Genomic DNA, 21262 nt, shown 5'->3' with positions numbered 1-21262 from the left:
GTAACGAACGTATGCGCACTCCCACACACACAGCTCTGCACGGCACTCACTCTTGCGCCGCTCTGCGCCGCGCTGGCCGCTCACACTACGATCGCGCACCTGGGGTACGCCGATTTCGCACGACGAGAGCTTACGCATACACCGTACCACACGCGTTCACACTTATAACACGGGATCACACGAGCACACGCAAGCGGGGCACGCGCCGACACAACGACTCAAGTTGCCACCGCCGTGCGCGCGAGATAAACCGTACAACAATGCGCAGCCGATTACGCGCTCGAGCCGCGGGGCTGGGGGTCAGGAACTCACCACCGCGCCGCACTTTACGCACGTAACGAGCACACGCAAGCGGGGCACACGCCGACACAACGACTCAAGTTGCCGCCGCCGTGCGCGCGAGATAAACCGTACAACAATGCGCAGCCGATTACGCGCTCGAGCACACGCAAGCTCGCACAAAGCTAACAGCTTCACTGCGCACCGCGGTTTCGCACACGCGAGCGGGGTGCACGCCGACACGACGACTCGTCCCCTCCCGCACTCGCGCGTGCACGTCAACACAAGTATCGTGCAAGGACGATTCTCCTCTCACACGGCTGCGTAGGCACGCCAACACACAAAAGTGCGCTCCCCGGGCATTAACACACACACCTCCGTACCCGCACCATCGTACAGAGACCACGGCCTTTACGCATACAACGACCACACACCCGCGAATGCAGTGCACGCTAATACCACGTTCAAAAACACCCAACAACACGGTTTTGTTACTACGCTCGAGATTTTATTAACCCTTGTTAACTCACCGAGCCACCCGTGTGTGTGTACGAGCCAGCAATGCGCTTCCAACCCACTCTCTAGTGGCGTGCAGCCCTATTCTATGCTGCGCTCTCTGTTACACCGCTTTCCTACTCGTCCTTACCCCGAACTAACCTTCTCCTACGGATCCTACTCTCCGCTCTGAGGTGTTGTAAGGCGCGTAATACGATACCGTCTGTAGTCCTAGGTGACCTTGCGGCGCTCAGGTCGTCCTGCAGACGATCCTGCGGCTCGCCCGATGACTCCCTCGTCGTTGACCCCGTGTCACTACTCCAGAAGAAGAGAGTTCCCTACTGCCCCTGCGTTTTCTTTTAAACTATCAACATCAAAGGCTAGGCGCCCCCGTCCCGACCGCCTTGGTCTCTCGACCAATCCTGAGCCTAGGATTTCCCGCCCTTTTGCGATCCCGCCGGCCTTTGACCTTTTGGCTAAGCAGCAGCCCCGGGTCCTGATCCTAGCTATCTGCCTTGCTGACCCGTGTTTGTGTTTGTATGCGTTTCTAACTGCGGGGCTCTCTGAGCTCGCCGTGGTCGTGCGATCTCAAATCCGCCCACGGCGTCGCAGTGTTACTTAGCCTGGGAAGGGTCCTGTCCAATTCCCTGGCCCTGAGAAACCGTGGGGTAACCCCCCCGAGGGGGACCTCGGGTGAAAACTCAGGGTAGGTGACCCGACCACAAGGCCCTACGTGGGTGCGGGTGCGTGCTTATGTGGGGGGGTGATGGGGGGCAGTGCAGTGGTGGAAGCCGGGCGGCTCCCTGGCTCGGCAGAGCGGCCCCGTCGTTGTGGCACCACATAGCCCCCCGGGGTGCCAGTCCCCGTCCCGGGTTGACTGGAGCACCTCGCCTGGGTTGCCCCCACGAGGTATCGCCGCGGGGTCCGCGGGATTCGCCCGGCCCTTGTGGCTGGCCTCGGGGGTGGCGGCTCCGTCTCCTGGGGCTCCGGCGGTGGTCTCCTCCTCCATTCCAACGGCTCCCCTCGGCCTCTGGCACCTGCGAGCTGGGGAACAAACTCAGAGGCGGTGGGGTTTAAGGGTCGCCGTCCTCGTCGCCCCCGGCCCCGCCCGGGGCCCCTCGGAGCCCGTGGCTCCGTGGGGCCCATATACTGCGCGAGGCCCCCGGGCACGGGGGGTGGGGGGACCCCGGGGTTTCGGGGTACTTGGACGGCGGGGCTCCCCCCCTCGGGGGCTGCTCGCCACGGCTTCAGTTGGCGGATGTTGACCACCATCTCCCGGCCCCTCTCTCCTCCCTGAATCAGCACCGTCCATGGTGAGATCTGCCGTCTCACAATCCAGGGTCCTCGCCAGTAGGTGGTCAGCTTTCCCACCTGTCCGGCACCGACGCGGGGAGTGTACAGCCACACCTCGGAGCCCGCAGTGTAGAAGGGGGGCTCCATACGGGGTCGCGTGCCCTGCTCTTGCCGTTGGTGCGCGGCCTCTCCGTGCGGGTAGGCTCGGCCCCTGGCCCCTCGCAGGGTCTCCAGCAAGTGCTCCACGGGGTGGCTCCCTTCTTCCCGTTGCGGCGGAGGGACACCGAACAGCAGATCTGCGGGCAGGCGAGACTCGCGACCAAACATCATTAGGAACAGGGTCTGTCCTGTAGATGTGTGAACGGCGGTGGTGTAGGCGAACAGGGCATAGGGGAGGTGTTCGTCTCAGTCCTGTTGATTCGCGGCCGCCATGCGTTTAAGCTTCCCGGCCAGAGTCTGGTTCATCCTCTCTACCATCCCGTTCGCCTGGGGGTGATACGCCGTGGTTCGGTCCTTCTGGATCCCGAACTCTCGGCACAGCGCCTGGAATAGTTCGGCCTCGAATTCACTACCCTGGTCGGTAATGACTCGTTCGGGGATCCCGCACTTAAGTACGTAGTTTTCCACGAAGGCCCGGGCCACTACGAGGGCTGTTTTATCCGGGATAGCCACCGCCACGGGGTAGCGGGTGAAGTACTCCACCGCTACGAGAATATATCGGTTGCCCCGGTGGGATCGTGGAAAGGGCCCCTGCAGGTCGATTCCGACCAACTGATTCGTCCGACTGACTCGGAACGGCCTCAGGGGTACCTGGTACCTCGCCGGCTTTTGCCCACACTGCTGACAGGCCCGGCAGCCCTGCACCCAGGCGGCCACATCTTGCGCCAATTTAGGCCAGAGATACTGGCGACACAGAGTCTCCCGGGTGCGCCGTTCCCCATCATGGCCCCCGAGCGGGTGGTCGTGTACCAGTCGTAGTAGTTGGGGTCGCACATGGGCGGGAACGCAGATGCACCCCGGCTGCCCAGCGTCGGCCAGTTCCCTGACCACCCCGTTTTCTACACACAACCGGGCATACAAACCGCCCCAGGGTCCTGGTAGGGCGCTCTTTTCCTCCCGCAGTGCCGCCTTCACTGCCGCCAGATCCGGATCTCGCTGCTGGGTCTGTCTCAGCTGCTCGTCGTTTAGGCCCGGGAAGGCGCAGCCGACGTCCTCCTGGATCCGTCCGATCGGGTCCCGAGCCGCGGGTCCCGCGCTTGCCGGGCGGTCGACGGGATCCTCAGTGCCACCTGTGAGGGTCTCTGTGGCGCACACTGCACTCTCTCTCGCTGGGGGGAGGGTCAGTGGCCGCGGCCTCTCGGGGGTCCGTTGCCTGCCGGCAGCGTCCCCCCGTGAAACACGGGCAGGCCTCCTCCGCCCTCGTCTCGGCGTACACCGTGGGTCGCCTCGACAAGGCGTCCGTGTTTGCATGCGTCCGGCCAGCCGATACTCGATTTGCAGGTTGTACTCCTGCAACTGCGCCAACCACCGGGCCATCTGCCCCCGCGGCTTCTTGAATGTAAGAAGAAACTGCAGAGCATAATGGTCAGTGCGTACGCGACATCCCCTGCTGTACAAATACGGCCGGAACTGTTTGCATGCGAAAATCACGGCGTACAACTCTTGGCGGGTCACGCAATAGTTCAGCTCGGCCCCACTCAAGGTCCGGCTGGCGTACGCGATGACTCGTTCCGTCCCATCCTGTACCTGTGACAACACCGCGCCCAGCCCGCTGCTGCAGGCGTCGGTGTCCAAAATAAAATCGGTGGTAAAATCGGGGAAAGCGAGGGTGGGGGCGTGGGTGAGGTGGTCTTTGAGAGTGGTGAAGGCCGTCTGGCAGGCCCCCGTCCACTGATAGGGGTGCTTAGGGGAGGTGAGTTGGGTGAGGGGGCGTGCAATCTCGCTGAATCCCTTTACAAATCGACGATAATAGGTGGCGAGCCCCAAAAATGATTGATCTCCGTCAAATTCCTTGGCCGTGGCCACTCCACTACGGCGCGTACCTTCTCCGGATCGGTGTGCACGCCTGCCTCGCTGACGCGATGCCCGAGGTACCCCACCTCGCGTTGTGCGATGTAACACTTACATGGCTTGAGCTTGAGATGAGCCGCTCGCAGTCGCTGGAACACCTCACGAAGCCTGGACCAATGCTCAGACAAAGATCTACTGAACACTATCACATCGTCCAAGTAAATCAGGCACTGTTCCCACTGCAAGCCCCGCATCACCAACTCCATCAACCGCTGGAACGTCGCGGGCGCGTTAGTGAGTCCGAACGGCAACACTCGAAACTCAAACAGGCCCATCGAGGTGGTGAATGCTGTTTTTGGCCGATCCTCCTCCGTCATCTCCACCTGCCAGTAACCGGACGCCAGATCGAGGGTGGAAAAATACCGCGCTCCTGCGAGACTGTCGAAGGTGTCGTCGATGCGGGGTATGGGGAAGGCATCGCCGAGCGTGACTGCATTTAGTTTATGGTAATCGACGCAGAACCGGGTTGACCCATCCTTTTTCGTTACTAGTACCACCGGGGCTGACCAGGGGCTCGCCGAGGGCTGAATTATGTTATCGCGAAGCATGTCTCCAACTGCCTCTTTGATTTGGGCGCGTTCGGGTGCGCCCACTCGGTACGCAGGGAGTTTGATGGGTCGGGCTGCACCGGTGTCAATTTGGTGCTTAACAAGATCGGTCCGACCCACGTCCGAGTCGTGTTCACTGAATACATCGGCATACTCCCGCAGTAACTCGCGCAGCCGATCGGCCTCTCCCTTAGGTAAATCCGCCCATGGTACATGTAACGCGTCGAGCAGGGGAACGACCTCGGCTCGGGGAGTCGGGCCGACTTGCCAGGCCAGGTCCTGGTCACCCTCAGGACGCCCGGGGTCCTCAGCCCAGAGTGCGAACACCGAGTCGTTAGAGTGGCGTGCGTGCAGGGGGTGTACGGTGGCTATCGGGGTGCGCCGTCGCAGTATCGCTGGGGTATTGTGGGGGTTAAACATCCGCATAAACAATCGGTCCCCATCTGCGTTTACCAACGTGGCGGATCCCACAACCCCATACCGTTTTGCCAACTCCAGGTGAGGAGTTAGCATTACCTCCCCTGATGGTCGGAGCGCGGGGTCGGTGGGGGATGTTGCCACCGGCACCAGCATCTCGGTGAGCGGGCCGATGGTGACTGCCGTCGCCAGGATAGCGGCCACAGGTGCAAAGCGGCGGCGCGTTGGTTCTCGTCCCAGGAACGGTATCCGCTCGCCGTTGCTCTCCATGGTGGCGCATCGCTGGCGGGGTTGCACGTTGAGTCCCAACCATTCTAGGAGGTCGGTGCCTGCGATACACTCGTGACACAACGCACTCGACACGTAGAACTCCTGCGTGCACACCTGGCTGCCTATGCGGACCTCTAGGGTGGCTCTCCCCAGCAGCCCCATTCCGGCTCCGCTCGCTGTGTGCAGCGCGCGGTCCGGGGCCTGCAGGTGACGCACGTCGACCCCGATCGCGCTGCAGTGCGCTGCGCTCACGAGCGAGGCCACCGCCCCCGTGTCCAGCAGGATTCGGGTACGCACTCCGTTTACCTCCCCTTCCACCAGCGACGTGGCCCCCGTGATCCCCGCCACCAGCTCCCGCAGCCAGTCGCCAGGAGTCACCGTTTCTGTGGGCGTTGTTGCTGGAACCTGTGTGGAGATCACTCGCTCGCCATTATTCTCACAGCTTGTTTGTGTCGGGGCTACGTCGATTTCACCCCCCGGTGGTCCCCTCTCTAGGGGGGCCTTAGTGTTTGACCTTAGCTCTTGTCTAGCTCGGGCGACCTGAGGACAGTCCCTCACTAGATGCCCTCGGCGATCGCACATATAACATGCCCGGGGAGGGGTGGCGGCTCCGTAATGGGCTCTCTGCCCACTCCCTCTCCCTCCTCCAGTACGCAGTTGTCCCAAATCGGACTCTAATTGGGACACCCTCCCGGCCAGCCCCCCTACGGTCGAGCGTAGTTCCCCCATCTCCGTCTCAATGGTAGACTGTAGCTTGGCCATATTTCGGCTCATTTTATCGTCTACTTGGGTTATCATATCTCCCATGCCAGCCTGTAACCCGGCTACCCATCCCGGGGTTGTCTCGCGGGACACTGGAGGCTCTCTTTCCCGGCCCCTTACCGTCCTCGCGAGCTCCTGTTCCTCCTCCTCGTCTTCCGAGAGCAGGCTCGCAATGGCGCGCTCTCGTCCCAGCCCCCGGAGCTGCGCGCGTTCGCTGTGAATTCTTTCACACTTACGTGCGCGCTCGACAAGGGTGTTAAAGGGAAGACGTGGGCAGCTCATGTCTGGCTGCCACCACGCCGTGCGAGACAGGTACCACTGGATTTTCTCGGCGGCCAGTTCCTCAATAACATCAGTTGCGTACCCCGGGCGTGCGATCTTTGTTAACTCGCGCACATCCTCGGCGTAATCACGTAGATCTTCGCCAGGTTGGCGACGGCGCGCCTCTAAGGCCGATTTTGCTTCCTCCTCGTCACGCGTGCCAAAACGCTGATCGAGTCGGCGCATCAGCTCCTCTAGCTGTGTCTGTGCGCTCGCGGGTAACGCTTCTACAAAATCGGCTGCCCGCCCATCAAGATTCATATTAAGTTGACGTACTGCCTGCGCGTCCGTCCATCCATTAATTTCCTTGGCCCCTAAGAGATTGCGGGCGAATGCCTTCCACGAAGGGGCCCCCCGGCCGGTAAATATTAGTCTTATTTTAGCGTGAGGTAACGCGGGGGTCCGTACCGCTTCCGACACCAATTTGCGGGGGTCGCTAGCCCCCGAGATCCCTCCCTCGATAATGCTAACGGCCGGGCTAGCATCATCAATCGCCCCCCCGCTGCTAAGCGAACCGCTGCTAAGTTCCTCACCTATGGTGTGGGAGCCGTCGCCCGCGGATTCCCCTCCACCGCGGGTCCGCGTAATGGGCATGGTTAATCACCGATTAGTATTCTGCCCCTCTCTACTACGATACTTCCCTTTCCTAATCGCGCGCCTGCAACCCACGCGGAGCGAACGCACGCACGCCCACACACACGCCGCTCCGCGCACTCCAACTCAACTCACGTTATACTCGCGCACCTGTATCACACACGGAGTGAACACACGCGACACCCACTCTCGCACCGCTCTGCGCAGCGCTCCCCCGAGGCGAGCCGCAGCACTACAGAATCACTGCGTACCCACGCGCAACCCGCGCGCTCAGCTCCGCGCAGCGCTCACTCACGTGGCGAACCACTGTGCACACAGCGCACCCACACGCTCACGCTGCACGACAAGATCACGCGAGACCACGCTTCGCTATTAATGATTTATTATATGCCACCTGCGAATTGATGTTGAATCAGTGAGTCGACGAGGCTGGCCTATTCCACTAAACCTGTACCTATTCCCTATTTATCGGCTTACGATACCCTACTTCACCTCCCCACTCACTGTTTGGTGCCCGCGGAGGTTCGCTGCTTTCTGCGCTAACAGCGTACCTCGATGCGTCGCACGGACGTCCGGGTCGCTGGCTGGAACTCCTGCTGGTCCGCTGGCCTGGAGAGAAGGGGCCATTTCCCCTCTCCGCTCCTCTATTTATCCTCCCTACCTCAAAGGGGATGCTGCGCTGAACAATGGGCTCGTGCACCCCAAGCCCGCGCACGGCGGTTCCCGGGCGCTGTTGATATGCTAATCAGTGTGCTGCGTGCAAGGCGTAAATCCTAATTACTCCCTTACCCTCCCTAACAATGGGGCCTGCGCGCTCAAGCGCAATTATCCCAACCCTCCATGACTATGCGCAACAGCCCCTGTGAGCCCGCTATTCATGCTGTCCCGTGCCTCCCCTGCTTGCCCCGTCGACTCGTGGGGGTGTGTGTGGGGGGAAATGCGCCTCAACCGCGGTGGCCGAATGCCCCACGCCGCGACCTCACCATATTAAGGCCGGCCGCAGCGCCGCGGTGCCACGTAGCACGGGGAGGTCATCCAATTCCCTGATCGCCGGAAACCGTGAGAATTAATCTCGATAAGGGTCTCTCGGATAAAAACCGGTCGATCAGGTGACCTTCCCTTCCAGCTCTATGGGGGGGGGGGGGGGGGATGCGTGCGGATGTGTGCTTATGTGGGGCGGGTGATGGGGGGCAGTGCGGTGGGGGAAGCCGGGTGGCTCCCTGGTTCGGCAGAGCGGCCCCGTCGTTGTGGCACCACGCAGTGTTGAGTCTATGGGCAGTGCTGAGTCTATGGTGCAGTGTTGAGTCTATAGTGCAGTGTTGAGTCTATGGTGCAGTGTTGAGTCTATGGTGCAGTGCTGAGTCTATGGTGCAGTGTTGAGTCTATGGTGCAGTGTTGAGTCTATGGTGCAGTGCTGAGTCTATGGTCAGTGCTGAGTCTATGGTGCAGTGTTGAGTCTATGGTGCAGTGTTGAGTCTATGGGCAGTGCTGAGTCTATGGTGCAGTGTTGAGTCTATGGGCAGTGTTGAGTCTATGGTGCAGTGTTGAGTCTATGGTGCAGTGTTGAGTCTATGGTGCAGTGTTGAGTCTATGGTGCAGTGCTGAGTCTATGGGCAGTGCTGAGTCTATGGTGCAGTGTTGAGTCTATGGTGCAGTGTTGAGTCTATGGGCAGTGTTGAGTCTATGGGCAGTGTTGAGTCTATGGTGCAGTGTTGAGTCTATGGTGCAGTGTTGAGTCTATGGTGCAGTGCTGAGTCTATGGGCAGTGTTGAGTCTATGGTGCAGTGTTGAGTCTATGGTGCAGTGCTGAGTCTATGGTGCAGTGTTGAGTCTATGGTGCAGTGTTGAGTCTATGGTGTAGTGTTGAGTCTATGGTGTAGTGTTGAGTCTATGGGCAGTGTTGAGTCTATGGTGTAGTGTTGAGTCTATGGACAGTGCTGAGTCTATGGTGCAGTGTTGAGTCCATGGTGCAGTGTTGAGTCTATGGTGCAGTGCTGAGTCTATGGTGCAGTGCTGAGTCTATGGGCAGTGCTGAGTCTATGGTGCAGTGCTGAGTCTATGGGCAGTGCTGAGTCTATGCCATAGAGTTTTTTTTCACCCGCGTGACTTAAAGAACAAAAGAGTATGGAACGATGCCTGCAGTCACGAAGGCTTCAAATCACGACTGAAGAATCCGCGAGATAAAAATGAGAGCAGTCGAGGGCGAAGAGGAATGCGTCGCGTGAGACTGGACGGGGCGTCGTGGTTTTTATTGCGACTTTCTGCCGCGGTGCAGTCTGACCCCAGCGCCCCCACTGGGCTGCATAGCACGTCGGCTTCCTCCAGGAGAAACACAAAATATCATCCCGACAATTGTCACAGCTGAGTCACGGAACCATTAGACAGACTCGATTCCCGCTCGCGGCCAACATCTGAACCGGTCACGGGCCTCCCCTAGGTAGACTCGGCCTCAAATGAGTAGCTGGTGCGGTGTGTAAACATCGCCACTGGGGAGACAAAGGCGGCCGGGCATGGTGCTGGACACCCACCCCCTCGTGTGCCGTGTCAGTCTCCATAGGCGCTGCTACTTGTGGTGCCACAACGACGGGGCCGCTCTGCCGAGCCAGGGAGCCGCCCGGCTTCCCCCACCGCACTTCCCCCCATCACCCCCCCCCCACATAAGCACGCACCCGCACCCACGTAGGGCCTCGTGGTCGGGTCACCTACCCTGAGTTTTCACCCGAGGGCCCCCTCGGGGGGTTACCCCACGGTTTCTCAGGGCCAGGGAATTGGACAGGACCCTTCCCAGGCCAAGTAACACTGCGGCGCCGTGGGCGAATTTGAGATCGCACGACCACGGCGAGCTCAGAGAGCCCCGCAGTTAGAAACGCATACAAACACAAACACGGGCCAGCAAGGCGGATAGCTGGGATCAGCACCCGGGACTACTGATTGGTCAAAAGGTCAAAGGCCGGCGGGATCGCAAAAGGGCGGGAAATCCTAGGCTCAGGATTGGTCGAGAGACCAAGGCGGTCGGGACGGGGGCGCCTAGCCTTTGATGTGGATAGTTTAAAAGAAAACGCAGGGGCAGTAGGGAACTCTCTTCTTCTGGAGTTTTGAGACGGAGTCAGCGACGAAGGAGTCATCGGGCGAGCCGCTAGATTGTCTGCAGGACGATCTGAGCGCCGCAAGGTCACCTAGGACTACAGACGGTATCGTATTACGCGCCTTACAACACCTCAGAGCGGAGAGTAGGATCCGTAGGAGAGGGTTAGTTCGGGGTAAGGACGAGTAGGAAAGCGGTTTAACAGAGAGCGCAGCATAGAATAGGGCTGCACGCCACCAGAGAATGGGTTAGAAGCGCCTTGCTGGCCCGCACACACACACGGGTGGCTCGGTGGGTTAACAAGGGCTAATAAAATCTCGAGCGTAGTAACAAAACCGTGTTGTTGGGTGTTTTTGAACGTGGTATTAGCGTGCACTGCATTCGCGGGTGTGTGGTCGTTGTATGCGTAAAGGCCGTGGTCTCTGTACGATTGTGCAGGTACGGAGGTGTGTGTGTTAACGCCCGGGGAGAGCACTTTTGTGTGTTGGCGTGCCTACGCAGCCGTGTGAGAGGAGAATCGTCCTTGTACGATACTTGTGTTGACGTGCACGCGCGAGTGCGGGAGGGGACGAGTCGTCGTGTCGGCGTGCGCCCCGCTCGCGTGTGCGAAACCGCGGTGCGCAGTGAAGCTGTTAGCTTTGTGCGAGCTTGCGTGTGCTCGTTACTTGCGTAAGCTCTCGGCGTGCGTAATCGGCGTACCCCAGGTGCGCGATCGTAACGTGAGCGGCCAGCGCGGCGCAGAGCGGCGCAAGAGTGGGTATCGCGTGTGGAGCTGTATGTGTGTGCGCGCACGTTCACGACGTGTATAATACAGGTGCGCGATCCTAACGTGGGTGGTCAGTGTTGAGTGAGTGCCGCGCAGAGCTGTGTGTGGGAGTGCGCATACGTTCGTTACGTGTCGGATACGGATGCGCATTGGTAACGTGCCGCACAGGGCTATACTGCGAGCACGGCGTTTGATTGATGATGTGCGCACGTATGCTCGCAGCGTGGGAGCGCGGCGCGAGGCTGTAAATAGTAGGGGCGTCGCGTTCGAATGCCGGCGAAACCGTAGCGGGTAATAGGGAGGTGGGGTAACGTAAACGGAATAGGGGATGCAGGCGGGAGGGACCCCGGGGGCCAACGGCCCCCACAACCTCTCTCTTTGTGCCAATGTGTTCTCTCTCTGTGTCCTTGTGATGTCTGTCTGCTTGTGTGTCTATCTATAGTTTTCTAGTTAGATTTGTGTTGCTATTTCTTTTATGCCTGATGATTGCTTGTGTTGCAATCAAAACGTCGTAATATGCTATTATTTAATTTATTATTTTATCTTTAGACGTGACTTAACCGAAAGAACCAAAGAATAATTCCTGCAGTCACGAAAGCTCCAAAATTAACATTTAAATGTGGTAAGCAATGTGGGACATCGATGTACACAGATATGAACAAGATCAGCAGACAAGACGTCTTTAATTTAATCGGTCTCTCCACGAAACAAAGGAACGTTTTACACAAAATATAAATCCCACGGCCTTCTGCGAGTCCATGACTAGTGCAGCATTGACTCAGTGCGAGGCAGCTGTGGGCCGGTTCTTGTGCACGATGTCTCAACAGCAGTCAGGGCTCGCTTCTACCCACGGTTGTCAACATCCAGACGTTCATCAGCAAGGAACATTTCTTGTCCTAGTTCACCAACATAAGACGTCATACAAAATCCTAATTAGCGTTGGGTAGAATGTGCTCTGCCTTGTAACTGAACACAAAATTGTAAAAAAAATGCATTTTAAATGTGCTCTTAAAATTACCTCCTTGCTATGAAAGAATTCAGACTCTACATATTTCATTTATCGATCTCTCCACGAAACAAAGGAATGTTTTAAACTATAACTATCACGGCCTTCTGGGAGTGCATCATTGATTCAGTGCAAGCCACCTATGGACCCTTATTGGTGGACAGCGTCTCAACAGCAGCCGGGCTCGCTTCAACCCACGGTTATGAACCTCCAGACGTGAATCAACAAGGAACATTTCTCGTCCTAGTTTGACAAAGTCTCTGTCAACACGTAATACAAAATTATAATTCGTGTTGTAAAGAATGTATCTCCTCTACGTGTAGCGTTTAAGCGGTACGCCTTGTAACTGACGGATGATCCGAGCGTGCTCCCTATTGCATGCTCCCTACTCCAGAGGCAGATACTTCCTTGAAACACAAAAGTACCCTTGACCTGTATCACAAGAATAACGGGTCTCACCTGAGTAATCTCTACAGGCTACTTACAAACACAAACACACACTTTGTCCCAACATCGCTTATTCGATGTTTGACCCTCAGACAAAATGTTCAATGTATGCGCACAATCAGAAAAGTATTCATTCTAAACTACTGACAGGCATATTGACATTGAATAACTGCAGTGAAACTTACTGCATCGGTAAAGTCACGGAAAAAGAAATTAAATAACAGAATACGACATTTCGATTGGAACACAAGCAACCATCATCAGGTGCAACAAGTGAATGAGAAAACAAACATAGTGAACTTAGAAATATAATGCAACACAACACAACAGTCAGCCAACACAACAGTCAACACCCTACCTGGTTGATTACGTTCTTACAAAATTGAACAATTTAGTTTAGATAACATCGTATTAACAAGGAGCTATTTAAAGAATGCACCCTCTACTGAACAGCGGATGTGAAACATAAAATTGTGTCATTCAAAACGAGTAGGTCATTGCATGTTGGCGTCTGGGTCAAAATGTAGCAAATTCTAAACATTACCTACAAACTCCACAACTGAGATGCCACATCAACCATCGCCCCCTACCGACAGGCTCTTGTCCACACGCAGGCCGGTGCAGGGCCACCACCTTGTGCCACACAGGGGCAGCTGCCACTTGGGGTGCTCTTCGAGTGTTTGAGACGAGATACGATACAAAACTCCGAGTTGCTGAGCGGATTAAGTAAGCACCATGTAAAAGCAATTATAACAGAGTGAATGCTTGGGAGCTTATTGGCTCTCGCTCCTGGTTAGAGATCTACCAACACACAGGTCCACAAAGACTGGCCACTCGCTCTTACTCTGCAGGTTGCACCTAGGAACTGAGTGTTCAACTTCACATTCTTGTCATTAAAGGCCTGTGACAAGGGTGCATCTATTGGAGCGGCATCGTCACTGGTTTAAACATCTACCGGGTCTCCATTTGACTTTGTATCGTCTCAGAGAAAGTCCACCCACACCTCCACCTCCACAAACTGCTGGGAGTTGCCTCACAGTCCGAATTCTCCTCCTGCTTCACGTCGCCTCCATGAATGTAAAGGTCCCATTTAGGATTTGAATCTTCATCTTCACATTTTACCTTCACTTCTTCGCTCTTCACCATCACTTCTTCACATTTCACCTCTTCATATTTCACCTCGGTACCTTTAAAAGTGTCCAAGCTGGGATTTTCTTCCGGTTCTTGTTTCACAAGGGATGGGCTCATTGCGGCACTTTGACTTTCACAAGCTGACTTCACACTCCACTCCTTGTGGATATTCTGATGCGTCTGTGTTCTCTGGTGAACTTGAAGATGTGATGACCGTGTAAACGCCATCCCGCACGGAGTGCACTTGAAGGGTTTCTCTCCCGTGTGTGTTCTCTGGTGTGCTTGAAGATTTGATGACTGTGTAAATGCCTTCCCACACACAGTGCACTTGAAGGGTTTCTCTCCTGTGTGTGTTCTCTGGTGTTTTATAAGAGAAGATGACTGTGAAAATGCCTTCACACACACAGTGCACTTGAAGGGTTTCTCTCCCGTGTGTGTTCTCTGGTGTATTTTAAGATAAGATGACCGTGAAAACGCCTTCCACACACACACTGCACTTGAAGGGTTTCTCTCCCGTGTGTGTTCTCTGGTGTTTTTTAAGAGAAGATGACTGTGAAAACGCGTTCCCACACACACTGCACTTGAAAAGTTTCTCTCCTGTGTGTGTTCTCTGGTGTACATGAAGATTTGATGGATGTGCAAACGCCTTCCCACACACACTGCACTTGAAGGGTTTCTCTCCCGTGTGTGTTCTCTGGTGTTCTACAAGAGCAAATGACCGTGAAAACGCCTTCCCACACACACTGCACTTGAAGGGTTTCTCTCCTGTGTGTGCTCTCTGGTGGATCTGAAGAGCAGATGGCCATGCAAACGCCTTCCCACACACACTGCACTTGAAGGGTTTCTCTCCTGTGTGTGTTCTCTGGTGCTGTGTCAAATTTCCAGTCTGCTCCGTGCTGTATCCACGCTGGTCGTATTGTTGCCTTGCCGTACCGAGCTGTGCTGAGCGTCTTTGCTCCATCAGACCAAGCGACAGCTGCAGACAGAAATAAAGAATATCCAGACCACCTACACATCAGTATCAAGACACAGAGGAATGCAAAAACACAGTCACACGTGACTTACACGTCTATACTTATTCATATATTCATGATGTAGTGAAACAGTTTCCCACATTCATCACACGGGCTGTTATGGCACACAAGGAGAGGGCAAATAGTCATAACAATGAATGTGAACCCAAAATTCCGAGCGCACAATTTCGGCTGTCTGGCTACAAAAGGAATATTTCTGAGAGCAAAATTCAGCTGACATCGCAAAGGGTGTTGAAACCAACACTGTTTGTGTTATGCAGAAATGCGTTAATTAATGTTCAATCGTAACTCAGAGGTGTGAACCCAGGCTGAGATGTCCTTGAATGCTGGGGATGAACAGATCCGACTTCTGCTGCTGCACGTGCGTGCTGTGTTAACTTCCTGTTTCCATTTCGACCCATAGTGATACATCAAGATGATAAAAGACCCATGGAGATTAATAGAAACCCATAGAGACCCACAGAGACACATAGAGACCCATAGAGATCCATAGAGATACATCGATATGATAAAAGACCCATGGAGATTAATAGACCCACAGAGACCCACAGAGACCCATAGATGCATCGAGATGAGTAAAGACCCATGGAGATGAATAGAGACCCATAGAGACCCACAGAGACCCACAGAGACCCATAGAGACCCATAGAGATACATCGAGATGAATAGAGACCTATGGAGATTAATAGAAACCCATAGAGACCCACAGAGACAGACAGAGACCCATAGAGATACATCGAGATGAATAGAGACCTATGGAGATTAATAGAAACCCATAGAGACCCACAGAGTCACACAGAGACCCACAGAGACACATAGAAACCCACAGATACACATAAAGACCCACAGAGACACATGGTTGAGACCCATAGACTAATCTGAAATGTAACTTTCGATTTAAAGCTTTCGTGACTGCAGGGATTCATCTTCTTGGTTCTTTCGGTAAAGTCACGTAGAAGGGAAATAATAAAAATAAAACTAATACAATATTTTATATTATTATGTTTTATTTGTATTATTTTGTTATTTCCCTTCTACGTGACTTTACCCAAAGAACCAAGAAGATGAATCCCTGCAGTCACGAAAGCTTTACATCGAAATTTAATATTATATGATCATATTATTTTATTTTATTATTTTATTATATTATATTAATTTATTATGTTTTATTTGTATTACTTTATTATTTCCCTTCTACGTGACTTTACCGAAGGAACCAAGATGAATCCCTGCAGTCACGAAAGCTTTACATCGAAATATAATAAAATTATATGGCCATATTATTTTATTATATTATTTAATGTTTTATTTTTATTATTTTATTATTTCCCTTCTACGTGACTTTACCGAAATAACCAAGAAGATATAATTTTGTTTTGACATAACGTGCGTGTTCAACAGAGTGAATAGACTTCACTCTGGCACACACACAGTGCCATGGTGAACAGCAGCAGGGGTTGTCCCCTCCACATTTAGAGTCAACATCAGCACGCGCTCAGCGTGTTTGACAGACATTGACACACGTAGTCTTGGTTCTAAAGTCACGTAGATAGCAAATACAAATAACAGATCATGAAATTAAATAAATATTCTCAGGTTTTTTCGGTAAAGTCACCAGGTAGGTAAAAACATTAAAATTAATAAAAGTCAAATAAAATTAAGATCACGACGTTTCGGAGGCAACACAACGTCGTGATCTTTATTTTATTTTACTTTTATTAATTTTAATGTTTTTACCTACCTGGTGACTTTACCGAAAAAACCTAAGAATATGAATCCTTGCAGTCACGAAAGCTTCATCAAATCTAAAAATTAAACAAAGACCACTTGTGTTGCGGTCAAAACGTCGTGGGTTTTTTTTCTTTATTTTCAATTTTTTATTTAATTTAATATTTTGATCTGTTTTTTTATTTTCTATCTCCGTGACTTTACAGAAAGAACCAAGAATATGAATTGCTGCAGTTACGAAAGTTTTAAGTCAAAACATTGACACACGCGTTGACAAAACCCCACCCACCCACCTTGTTGTTGTTGTGGGCAGGTAGCTTCTGTAAACAAGAGCGGTACAGCAGCTCAGGCGGGCTTGGGCTGGTAAAAAAACAAAAAAAAACTGCGTTAATATCTACAATAAACCAAAGTGACAAAGTAGCGAGCCGCGTGAAGACAAATTAAACTTTAGGGAGGGAATTAAAGCAAACGCGACCAGGCGAGGGCAGGAGGCAAGGCCCCGCGTGTCTAGGCCCCGCGTTGTAAAGTTCCAACTTGGACATCGATTCACAAGCTGCTGCTGCTCTAGTGACATCCCTACGAGAGAGAGAGCGAGGCTCTACCTTGGTAAACAACAACAACCACAACAACAACAACCACCACAACCACAACCACCACGACGATGAGAATTTCTCACCTCGGATTTCACTGCACGCGCGAAGCTGCAGCTTGTGACGTCACGCGGCAGCAGGTGACATGACGTCACTTCCGGGGTACAAGACATTCCCCTCCCACAACGAGTGGCTACTCTAACTGACGTCATTAATACATCATGTTAATGTGTTGAGATCGAAACGTCGTGGGTTTTATGCTTTAATGAGTGACTTTACCGAAAAAGCCTAAGAGCATGAATCATTGCAGTCACGAAAGCTTCAAATCTACAATTTAATAAACGACTTTACCGAAAAAAGCCTAAGAGTATGAACCATTGCAGTCACGAAAGCTTCAAATCTACAATTTAATAAGCGACTTTACCGAAAAAGCCTAAGAGTATGAATCATTGCAGTCACGAAAGCTTCAAATCTACAATTTAATAAGCGACTTGACCGAAAAAAACTAAGAGTATGAATCATTGCAGTCACGAAAGCTTCACATCTGGAACTCATCATGGATGTGGCTGAACGTCACCGTGTAGGAGCCCAGCGCGTGACACCTTCACGCGCTGGGCGAGTGGCGCAGTCTCGCTTCCCATGCGAGAGGTCGCGGGTTCGATCCCCGCGTCCTCCACAGGCGAATATATTTTTAAATCCTTTATATTAAGTTCGCTGCCACGCATATAAAGGATTTATAGTGAAAAACTTTGTTTTTACGGGTTATACTTATTAAATCCTTTATATTAAGTTCGCATGCTTGCGTGCTTGCGTGCTTGCTTGCTTGCTTACGACCGTGCAAATCTTTCGGTCGTTTTTTAACCCACTTCCCGTGATCCAATCGAGCTGACATTTTGCACACAGACTCGTTGTGCGTGACAATTAATGTTCGTGAAAAATAATGTCCAAAATTTTACACTGTATAGGGAAAACAAATTAAACATTTAATTACCAATTGCTTAATGGTGGCAGGCAATCATCTGACCCATAGGTGGCAGCCATCTCAAGCCAGAGGACGAGAGGACTCTAGCCGCCACGCATATGAAGGATTTAGAGTGAAAAACTTTGTTTTTACGGGTTATACTTATTTTACATTTATTCAAATAGAAAACGTTACACATTTGGTGAGTCCATTGGGCAAGGCACTGACCGCTTGATTGGGATTTGCTGTTTATTAAAAGAAGCATTGTTGATCGAAATTTTGCTTTCATGGCTTTATTTTGGTGATTTCGAAAAGTGTATTGGTTTAGCCATGTTTGTTTGTTGTAGTACAGAGTTAGACTGATGGCCTTAATCTAAGTTGTCTTATTGTTGTTGTTGTTGTTTGACTTGCATCCCACTGGGATATTTGCACACAGCGTTGGTGTGTAGCGGTGATTTTTTCTGCAATATTTTGCTGTCTTTTCTTGGACTTTCTGTTTGCTCTTAGTCACATATTCACTTTAAGATGTTTTTTGTTCGTGTTTTTGTTTTTGTTTGTTGCGGTTGCACCCGATTCAAGAGCCGAATGGCTCACAGGACTACACCTAATACATGAACTTGAACTTGAAAGCTTCAAATCTAGAACTCATTCATGGATTAGGCTGAACGTCACCGTGTAGGAGCCCAGAGCTTAATACCTTCACGCCCTGGGCGAGTAGCGCAGTGGGTAGCGCCCTCGCTTCCCATGCGGAAGGTTGCGGGTTCGATCCCCGCGTTCTCCACAGGCGATGCGTTCACTTCTCTTACACACTCGTGGCAATGATCACCGTCAATCTATTACAAATGTTTCCATAAGTTTCAACCTCCCACCCCCCCACATTCAGACTCTGTCTTCTCGACAGAGAACAGGTCTGTCGAGAAGACAGAGTCATTCAGACTCTGAGACCCATAGAATCACTCACACACACAGAGCGAGCCATAGACTCATCACACACACAGACCCATAGACTCACACACACAGAGAGCCATAGACTCACTCACACACACAGACCCATAGACTCACTCACACACACAGACCCATAGACTCACTCACACAGAGAGCCATAGACTCACTCACTCACACACAGAGACCCATAGACTCACTCACACAGAGAGAGAGCCATAGACTCACATATGGTGGTGGCGTTGATGGTGGTGGTGGTGATGGTGGTGATGATGGTGGTGATGGTGGTGATGGTGGTGGTAGTGATGGTGATGATGATGGTGGTGATGGTGGTAGCGATGGTGGTGATGCTATTGATGGTGATGGTGCAGGTGGTGGTGATGGTGGTGGTGATGGTGGTGATGATGGTGGCGGTGGTGATGGTGATGGTGGTGGTGGTGATGATGATGATGGTGGTGGTGGTGATGGTGGTGATGGTGGTGATGGTGGTGATGGTGGTGGTGATTGATTGCCCGTGGGACAAATGTTATAGCGGTGTCATAATCGTTTATAAAAGGAGGTTTTAAAAGTTGTAACACATTAAACAAAATTTTTGAATGGAGGGGAGAATTGGTAGCTCGGATAGGCGAGCAATGCCCCGGTCAGAGTGGAATTGGTAGAGCGGATAAGGGCCACAGTTTGATTTGCACCACTTAATTAATTGTATGTGCGTGTGTGTGTGTACGTGTGTGTGTACGTGTGTACGTGTGTGTACGTGTGTGTGTGTGTGTACGTGTGTGTGTGTGTACGTGTGTATGTGTGTGTACGCGTGTGTGTGTACGTGTGTGTGTGTGTACGTGTGTGTGTACAGGTGGTGAATCAGGTGAGTGGTCAGTGCAGGTAACCTGGGTGGGTGTGGTTACCACTGCTAAGGAAGGGTGGTTATCACTGCTAAAGAAGGGTGGTTACCACTGCTAAGGAAGGGTGGTTACCACTGCTAAGGAAGGGTGGTTACCACTGCTAAGGAAGGGTGGTTATCACTGATAAAGAAGGGTGGTTACCACTGCTAAGGAAGGGTGGTTACCACTGCTAAAGAAGGGTGGTTACCACTGCTAAGGAAGGGTGGTTACCACTGCTAAGGAAGGGTGGTTACCACTGCTAAGGAAGGGTGGTTACCACTGCTAAAGAAGGGTGGTTACCACTGCTAAAGAAGGGTGGTTACCACTGCTAAGGAAGGGTGGTTACCACTGCTAAGGAAGGGTGGTTACCACTGCTAAGGAAGGGTGGTTACCACTGCTAAGGAAGGGTGGTTCTCGCGGCATCGTGGATGTTGATGTTGGTGGTGCTCCTTACCAACGAGAGAGAGGCTCTAGTGACGGGCCGGGTGGCCGCGCCTCCACCCCCAGCACCACCCAACCCGTCAGCTGCTGCCCCGTGCTGCTGCTGCTGCCCCGTGCTGCTGCTGCTGCCCCGTGAGTTGCCTCTCCTCCCCCGGCAGTCTGTGCAGACTGTGCGTGTGTCTGTGTACAGCTGGGGGGAGCGGCGGTGCAGCGGTTAGCGCTACGCCGCGCTACGAACCCGGCGACACGGGTTCGATTCCCGCTCACGGCCAACACCGGTGACGATGATCTGAACCGGTCCCGGGCCTCCCCTAGGTCGACTCAGCCTCAAAATGAGTACCTGGTGTAGCGGCGGTGTGGAGTAAACATCGCTAGCACTGGGGGAGAGACCAAGGCGGTCGGGCGTGGTGCTGGCCACCCACCCCCTCGTGTGCTGTGCCGGCCTTCATAGGTGCTGCTACTTGCTACTAACAGTACTTGCCCCTACAGCGCTGCTAGAGGCTACCTGGGGTAGCTTTGTCTGTGCGTGGTGTGTGTAGTACATAGACACTGCTGCTACTCGCTACTAACAGCACTTGCCCCTACAGCCCTTCTAGAGGCTACCTGGGGTAGCTTTGTCTGTGTGTGGTGTGTGTAGTTTGAGACTGATTTCAGGGTGCTGATTCCAAATCTGATCTCAGATTTGCTCTATCACATCTCATTTTTATGCTATCGGCATACCCCATTTTCATTGATTTTACCCGAAATTAACTCTGTCACTTATGATTGCAAGTTGTTACGAGTCAGTGACTGCTTTAGTGTTAAAATATGGTGCTGTATGTTTAGGATAGCGTGTTTACAATATCATTTTATGTAGATATCCACATTTATTTAATATTTTTCTTCCGCAGTTTGTATTGAAAATGCAATATTTTATATCTCAAAAACCTGATGTGATAGACAAAAACTGATGCTGGGTTAATCATTCATTGGGGTCCTTTTCTCTGGCTGGGTTAATCATTCATTGGGGTCCTTCTCTCTGGCTGGGGTTAGACTGCAGCAGCAGCAATAGCAGTTGGTGTAGCATCCATGTTCTTACACAACACTCCACTCGCTCCGAAACACTCCACTCACCCTTCCACACGCCACTCCACTCTCTCTCACCGCCTTCTCTCTCACCGCCTCGTCTCTCTCGCGGGAAAAGAGTGTCGGCGAATCGAACCGA

The sequence above is a fragment of the Lethenteron reissneri genome, unplaced genomic scaffold (genome assembly GCF_015708825.2).
Source record: "Lethenteron reissneri isolate LAM-NWPU_2019-01 unplaced genomic scaffold, ASM1570882v1 scaffold_1392, whole genome shotgun sequence".
NCBI classification, from domain to species: Eukaryota; Metazoa; Chordata; class Hyperoartia; order Petromyzontiformes; family Petromyzontidae; genus Lethenteron; species Lethenteron reissneri.
This window is presented reverse-complemented; position numbering follows the sequence as displayed.